Genomic DNA, 8,532 nt, shown 5'->3' on the forward strand with positions numbered 1-8,532 from the left:
TAATGTTTAATACATCTTCATCTGGTTTACCTTTCAGTTGTCTTTGACTTGTTACATCTATGACAACAGACACACTAAAGCAAACAAATAAAAAAAACCACGATCATCATACTTTTCTTTACACTTACACAGCTGCATGGACACCAGTTACAATATTTCTATAATAGTTTAAAAAGATAGGCTGCAGTTTGAACGTTTGCTTAGGATTTACCTCTTTTCTAGAAGTTTGTGTACTATCTCACACCAAATTATACATGAAAGGACCTAGAACTATAACTTCGTTCAGGTATATGATGATATTAGGCACCACATATGGACGACAGTCACAACTAATAACATAGATAAGTATTCAGGCTTATTCTAAAAAGCTGAGAAAAGTTATGAAAGAGGCTGACTTGAAGAAAAAGGTAAGATAGAAATGTACTGATGTAAATTGTTAAATACTAAGAAGCAGTTCCTGATGGCAAAAAAAAAAAAAAAAAAAAAAAAAAAAAAACCTGTGGCTCCATAATGAAGAATGAAGCTAATATTTATGTGTGCTAACACTTGGATAATACATGTGCTGAAAAATCTATGTTGACTTAAGATTTCTCAATAAAAAAGCAAGTGGAAAAATGAAGAAATAAATGCAATTAATGTAAATTAGAAGTGAGACAATAGAAATAATACTTAAGAAACTAAAGACATCATGGAAGATTCTATGTCCAGCATGGCTTCATACAATATGAGAATTAAAAGAATATTAGTAACAAGACAAATTATAGTAATGCTACATACATACTAATAGATATTTCTGATTAAAATAGTAAGACCACAAAATATATTTATATTAATATTTCTAATGTTTTGTAAAGAAGCTGGTTGACTTTTTTTTTTTTTTTTTTTTCATAAAGCAGTAATGGAGTATTTCTAGTCTGCTCTGCTAGAAATTCATACAAGGAAAAGACTTCAAGCGATAATATTTGTTTATCAGCATATAAAAATGATTTCCATCGTCTGAGGAAGTATCATCTTCCCAAAGCTTACTTTTCATTGGACAGAACTTCTGGAAGTGTAGGAATATTATAACAGTGTGACAAGAAGAAGTGAAGCAACCCAGACTACAATAGACTGCTAACATTTTAATACATAGAAAGCTTGTGAAAAAGCTGATAGGAAATTCATTTGTCAAAGAATTAAGACATAATAATTCAAGTCAGCATGAGTCTACAGAAAATGTCTTTTCCGATAAAAGTAATTTCATTTTTTGATGAGATTTCAAGTTTCCTTGTTAGCAGTAATTGTATAAACGTAAGAGACTTCAGACTTGGTTAGATATTAATGAACTGGCCAACTGACAGATTCCAAAAATAGATGCCAATGGAAAATGATTGTCAAATGGAGCATTTCTAGTGTGGTTCCATGGGGACTGGAATAAGTCCAATGGCTTTTCATCATAAATATTTAAGTAAAAATATATCACACTAGTAAAATATCCAGGTGACACAAAACTTGGTAGAGTGATAAATAAAGTCAGAATAATTTGATTCTTTTAGAGGGAATTATAGGGCAGAAAGGGACCACTGTGATCCTGAACTTCAATATACATACTAGCTAAGGACTTCTCTGAATCAATGTATTGGAACTAAAAACGTGTCTCAGAAAAATACCCATGCATGTTTACAAAAATGCTCCAAACAGTCCACTGTACTGCAAAAAAGACTGCCACACTATTTAAGTTGTTCCAGTATTTACTTATTCTAATTCTTTAAGATGTGTGCTTCATCTTGAGTCAGAATTAGTCTGGCTTCAGGTTGCAACTATGGTCTTGCTGCTATAGCAATGAAGTTTTCATGCTGAACCAGAGTTGGTGGTACTTCCCTCTCCCTTTAGTATGTAGATAGTTAGAGTGATTACTTTCCTATATCACATTACCTCATGCTAGGTACTGTAATATTTAGAGACATGGTAGCTGAGTCACAGGGATGGGAAAAGACCTGGCTTTTAGTATGATAAACACAGCAGAACATATCTGAGTATATATCACTGAACTAGGACCATCTACTTTGTAAAATGACAGTATGCTTCTTGTATTTAATTAGAATTACTTCTGTTTGTGTGCAAATTTCAGATTCCAGAAATGAGAACACACATAAATATACTTCTGTAAATAACAATAGAAATCAGAAGGGGATATGGATAACTATGATCAAACAAACAAACAAAAAACAATGAAAAATAGACAGAACTCCTAAGGTTCTGCTTCATGGGAAGCAGATTTCATTCTATGAAATATTCAGAGAGATGTTGTTAGGTTAACTAGAGGCATTTTTTGGTAATTAAGTTTCTAAGCACGAGGTAGTCTTGTTTGAGAATGACATTTTTTCACATTAAAAACTGGGTTAGAGAGATGATTGAGGATATTCAACAGTTATTAATTTTTGAATGATAGTGAGAGTAGTTAGATGTCTTCCAAATGGATCAACATAAAGTCAACTGAAATCAAATATTGAAGAGTATTCACCAGCCACATGCACTGCAAAGTAGCTTTTCACAAATTGCACTTAAATTTATGACTGTTAATATTTTTCATTTGTTTCTCTCCTCAGCCCCCATTTTTGGAGAACCACTGGAGTCTATCAGAATTGCAATGGATATGAATTTCGTAAGTGGCTGAACTCTAAATGCACATGCTGTCACAAACAGGCAAAAAGAGCTAAGAATAAAAGAGGTGACATTCCATTCTGGCACTTACTGTCTACAGTTAAATTCTTCATCAAAACAAAAGATTTATTTTAATCCTTTTGAGAGTTGAAGTATCTCAACTTTCCTAAATATCATCATGGTTTAAAACACATCAAGGCAAAATTCAGCATATTAGAGAAAGATGCAGCTCAGCACATGGCTAAGAGCTTTAACAAATATAAAAACAATTGATAATCTGACTTTGTAAGCATGTGGACCATCTTTGTAGAACCAGACCTGGCACAAACAACTCTCATATTAATGTTCTTTTCTTCATTATTTGCATAGTCACAAAATCTACTCCCAAGATCCACTCTTCTCATATGGAAATCATTTTTAAAAGAATGTTATTCAATATTATATTGAATATAGATAGTATATATTATCTTCCAACTGTTTAAAAAACAAAACAAAACAAAACACTCCTGAGTTGGAAGGGACCCACAAGGATAATCAAGTCCATCTCATGGGTCCGTACTGGACCACTCAAAAATCAGATAATATATCTGAGAGCATTGTCCAAACACTTGAACTCTGGAATCTGAATCTATATTTTATTGAATCTATATTTTATTGAATCTATATTTTATCGAATCTATATTTTATTGGAGTAACAAGCCATCTTCTTTTATGGCTATGAATGAGTGATTCAGTTTAGTTTCTTCAATCTCTAATTCACTCAGGATGAGAAACTGAGAAGTAAAGAGATTACTTACAAAGACCAGGATCTATTTATTCTAAAATCTTTTTTTTTTAAAAAAAAAAAAATCTATTCATTTCACTAACTGTGATAATTTTTATATTGTTTAATGATCTAGTTCAGAAACGTCTCAGAGAAGAATTAAACAACTGTCTGAGATAGCAGACTGCCAGGGCAATGCAATTGTGGCTGTATTGCTAACTTTGATTTTACTAGGAGGCTGTTCATTTGCATACAAATTATGCTTTCCTAAATAGTTTTCTTACTTATCCAACAAAGCCAATAGTTTCATGAATCAATAAATGTTAACTTCCTAATTTTTGCACTTAACTATTTTCAGCTTCGCTCATATCCAGGACAAAAGAAAATGATTAAGCTCATCACTTTTCTAAGAGAAATAATGTAAAAATTAAGAACTTGAATAATGTTAGTTATTAGTAAATAACTAATAGTAAATAGTAAATAGATAATAGTAAATTATCTTATAATTTACAAAATTATATTATATATCTTCTTGTCCAGCAATATGAAATGACATACCTGGTTACAATATCACATTCTGGCTACATGTTACTAGTTACAAGGAATCTATAAAGGTTATCAACCAATAAATGCAAGCCATTTTTTCCCTTGGAATAAACACTACAGGAACAACAAAAAAAGATTACAAGTTATTTCAAATGACTATTTCAAAACTATTTGTATTCCCTCCAATGTTCAGGAACATCTTTATTAAAAAAGTGAGAGTTTTTACAATGCCTTGTATGAGATTTTAAAGTCACCAATTATTTCCTGAATGAAAATAGCATTTGGCTGATTATCAGATACACTGGTTAAACCAGTAACTGGTAGACTAGTTAAACTAAAACAGTAGCAAAAGAGTGAATGAAAGGAAAATGAAACCTTGCTTTTTAGTCAGCTCTACTTAATTTATAAAAAATGTTTCTATTTGTTGTCAGCACTGAAGATATCATCTAGCACAGTCCAGCTTGCACATCATCAGCAAAATTGTTTACTGAGGTCCTATTTCTGAAAGAAGACTTGCATCTTCATAGAGGTCCATAAGGAAGATGCCCCTGCACACTCTAAATATGTACCATATCTTTATTATCTATTGGTATGCACACCGCTACCAGACTTTGATAACAAACATAGAATTTACAATTTTGGCTTTTCAAGTGGGAGAGAAAAATGTACAGATTTGACCTTGAAAGCATGAAGAAATAAAATGAAACTTTCCAATGGTAGTTACAGGCAGCTCTTCTCCAGGGTAGAACTAAATCATAGTATTTTAAAATTGAAGATGTTTACATAGCAGCTGTAATATATCTGCCTCTTCAAGCACCTCATGTACAGCAGCAAACCATTCTTCTGTTTTTTCCACCTCTACTCTAGCTGCATGAACCTTCATCCTTTTCATCAACAAACTTTTATCTTTGCAAACAACTTGAATGGTCTTGTGGCAAAATGGAGCCTTGGGAAGCTTGTAAATGAAAAAGAAAATCCTGTTGGGTTATAAGGTTGGTTATTCCCTGTCAAGCCTGAGTGAATTCCATGGAGAATGAAAATCAAACTTGCAAGTAAAAGTGATGGACTGAATGATTTGGGGGCCCCCTGCAACCTGCATTGCTTACAAACATTATTATGCATATTTGAACTTTACAGTTGTTGTCTAGTTGAAATATGTATTAGCTATTTTGTGTACAGCTAATGTCAGAAGAATTGTCAAGCCTATAATGAAAAAATATGAGTAATTCCTTGAAATAGAATCAACTTCTACATAGAACACATCTCAGAATAGAGCCCTAACATTTTTCCTATGAAAATTCACTGCTAGCGTGTTAGCTTTCTACAGTTAAGTTCCAAAGTTGAATATGAGGAAATATGTTTAGCTTTTTAAATCTTCTGATTTCTGTAAATTATTAGTCCATAGAATTACTTTTGTTTTGTGTACCCATTTCAAGGAAAATTAAATTGCTAGTTCAATACTTGAAATCTAACAATATCTGGAAAAAATATTTTTGTAGTCTACTCTCAGAATGCATGGAACAGCATATCTGCAACAATTTTTAAGATAGCAGAAATGGAAGTTTCCAAATAAGAAGGTTATTTTATAGTTATGAATGCAAAAATACATACATCGTATTAATTGCTTAGTCCTTTGCTTTGATACAAATTACTTGAAAATTGTGGTTTAGAACATTTTTTAGCAATTTTTAAACAAACGAGGTGGGAAATTGTCCCCCTGAGGCTTCATTAAGGCTTTTAAAATGCTTACAACAGTAAGTCTAGATGAAATCAATATATTTATATTACTTCACTCAATGGTTTATTGTTCTCTATCATTTAAACAATGAAATACAGTTAATAAATTGTTAGATCATTTATATATTATTTTTTTTAAATTGAAAATATTTCGGCATATTTTAACATGCCATTTTTTGAAGTAACTAAACTCTAACGTATAACATTAATAAACGGTGATAGACTTTACTATAAATATTGCCTCTGTTGCCAAGTAGAGTTACATACAAAGCAGAACATTACAAACATCAGTTCACTCATTCTATTGATAATGAAAACATGGGCCTTTTGTATTACTTTTTGTGTATGTTTCAAACCCAATGTTCTATTGTAATAGATACAAAGCAACGTTAAAATAGTAATGCCTTTGTTTTGAGTGTGTTTTTTAATACCAACAGATTGTTGGTGGTAGGGTTTTCCACTGTTTTAGATTTGCTGACGTAAATCTTGCAATCTTCAGTACAGTATTATTTTATAGGTAGAAATTCTTAGTAAATAAAAACAAACACCTTGTTAACAGGTTGAAATGGCATTTAAAATGTCTCTAGTGCCTCACTCAAAAACTTTTGGTACAAATGGAAATTCTCTCACTGATGTCTGCTTTCATTCAATTACACTTACTAAAAAAGCCATTTCTCAGAGGGATTGATTCAAAAAGGTGGTGAAAGTATAACCTCAGATGCCCCATTTCTGTAGCAAGGCCTAGAAACATTTGGTGAAATCACAGCACCAGTGAGATTTGTATGAACCTGAGTCCAGTATATGTACATCAGACAAGTTCCACTGGATTAAAACTCTCAGAACAGATGAATAAGAAATGACAACTTTGCTGGTCTTGTTAAGCATGGTGTAGGTTCCAGTTTATGAAACAGAGATGCAGGTAGAAAGGAAATGTATGGTCAGAACTGAAGCACCTCTGAAATCCAAATTCCTTTACTACATGGCATTTCAACAGGAATTAAATATTCAAATTCTCCTAATGTGTGTCACTAAAGGGAATTCATCATGAAAGGAAAAGTATACATCTGTGAATTTAAAATAAATGGGTGTAACAAAATGGTAACCATAAGACAGCAACCAGGCTTTCTTCACTTGTTCTCACTGCATTTCATTCATAGTGACTGTTGGCAGCACTCAGTGTGTGGGGTTTATATATGTATTTATAGATATGTACATATTGCTTATATAGGAACCATAGACACTTGAAAATAATTTTTTTCTCAAATCATTCTACAAAGGCCAACTTGTCCCCTTTAAAGCTGCAGCTCATAAACTAGAGACATCAGAACTGGATATGTCTCCAGATTTGTCTAAAAGTGCTTTATAATAGAGAGAATCTTGTCTTCTAAGGGACTTAATTACCCCCCTTCCCCCCCCGAAAAAAATATCCTTCTGCTCTAGCATTACCCAGACAATGCTGCAAAGCCTATAGTCGGTCAAAGTTGAAGCTCTAAGTCTAAAACAACTCATTCTTTTAGAAGTAAAGCTCTTTGGCTCACACTAGTTTTGCAACTTGTGTTATCATAATAGTATAAGAAATTGTAATAATATAAGAAAAAGAAGAATTGTTTTGAGCAATTTAAGCCTTCTTAAGAACTGGATTATGAATGATTAAAATCGGAAGATTAAATTGAACCTCTACATTTCTCACACCGTATCATTTTAGATACTTCTGTGTCTGTTGAACTAGACTGACAACAAAATGACACAAAAATCCGATTTAAGTGTCAGTCAATGAAATGCAATTAATTTGGTGTTAAGATGGAACATTAGTACATTTTGTAGAAGAGGTTAGAACATTTTCTCTAGCATTGTGACACTTACTACGTCTATCTCAGTAACTACCACAGGCTTTCTAAAGAAACATTTACATTTTAAAACAAAAAATCCACTGAAAATCCACACAAATTGAAAAATGAATAGGTCTTTTTATACTAAACTGTCACCAGCCATTTGGATACTGATTAAAAAAAAAAAGAAGAAGAAAAAAAACAACAACAACAACAAAAAAACACCCTTACTGCAGCTTCTGTGAACTAGGAGGTTCTATAAATGTTGTGTTTGATTCTGGACACAGAAACTGGAGATAATCAAGAATAAATAATATTTGACATAGAACCTGTGAAAATAAAATCAGAACTAAGCCACGGGGATTTCAAGATGACTGAGCATGACTTTTCATTAACAGTGTCATAACTGCATTTTAACAGAAGAAAATAATAAGTTAAATATAACTATATAACTATAGTAAGCATTTAGAGGAATACATTTAGAGGAATAACCAAGGTGGTAAGGTGGCAGTGGGTGACAAAAAAGCTGTTTTTTTATTCCTTTTCTGTCACAGACTTCAACTACAAATTCTAGCCCATGATATGTTAGATATTGCATAAGAAAAATGTTGGGCAGATGAACTGACTGGTACCTACCAGCATACAGAAAATTCTAACTAGAATACAGGTGTTTGTGCTTAAACTTGCCAGTTAGCCAGGCAACTTGTTGTTGTTGTTTGTTTTTGGAGGAGGGGTGGTGGTACGATAGTGAAGAAGATAATCATGTTGAACAGAGGGGAAGGAGAGAGGAAGAATGATCCTCTTCAGTGCTTCTTCCTTAGACTTCAGCCTCTGTAAATTAGCCTGACAGATGTATGATCTGGGAATTTTTCCAGATTAATTTTTAAGAAATTAAAGCATTCAGCACTGGTTATACTAGGAATGTTTTGATTTTAGTGTGTTTTTTTGTTTGTTTGTTTGTTTGTTTGTTTTTTTGGGGGGGAGGTAGAGGGATAGGGGGTTAGATCTCTCTTA

The 8,532-nt window shown here is 32.5% G+C and overlaps 1 long non-coding RNA gene across 2 annotated transcripts in view; it reads left to right on the plus strand.

Annotated features, from left to right (window-relative positions):
- LOC118167728 overlaps positions 1–8,209 on the plus strand; it is a 67,424-nt gene extending 59,215 nt beyond the window's left edge. The window contains exons 3-4 of one of the 2 annotated variants that reach the window (XR_004751243.1): positions 2,589–2,710; positions 4,820–8,209. This is a non-coding gene — a long non-coding RNA (uncharacterized LOC118167728). Of the gene's footprint in view, positions 1–2,588; positions 3,297–4,819 lie in introns of those variants that run through there. The other variant, XR_004751242.1, reaches the window with a different exon arrangement.
- Positions 8,210–8,532: the final 323 nt, after the last annotated feature.

Source organism: Oxyura jamaicensis, chromosome 5 (assembly GCF_011077185.1).
Source record: "Oxyura jamaicensis isolate SHBP4307 breed ruddy duck chromosome 5, BPBGC_Ojam_1.0, whole genome shotgun sequence".
Taxonomy (NCBI): Eukaryota; Metazoa; Chordata; class Aves; order Anseriformes; family Anatidae; genus Oxyura; species Oxyura jamaicensis.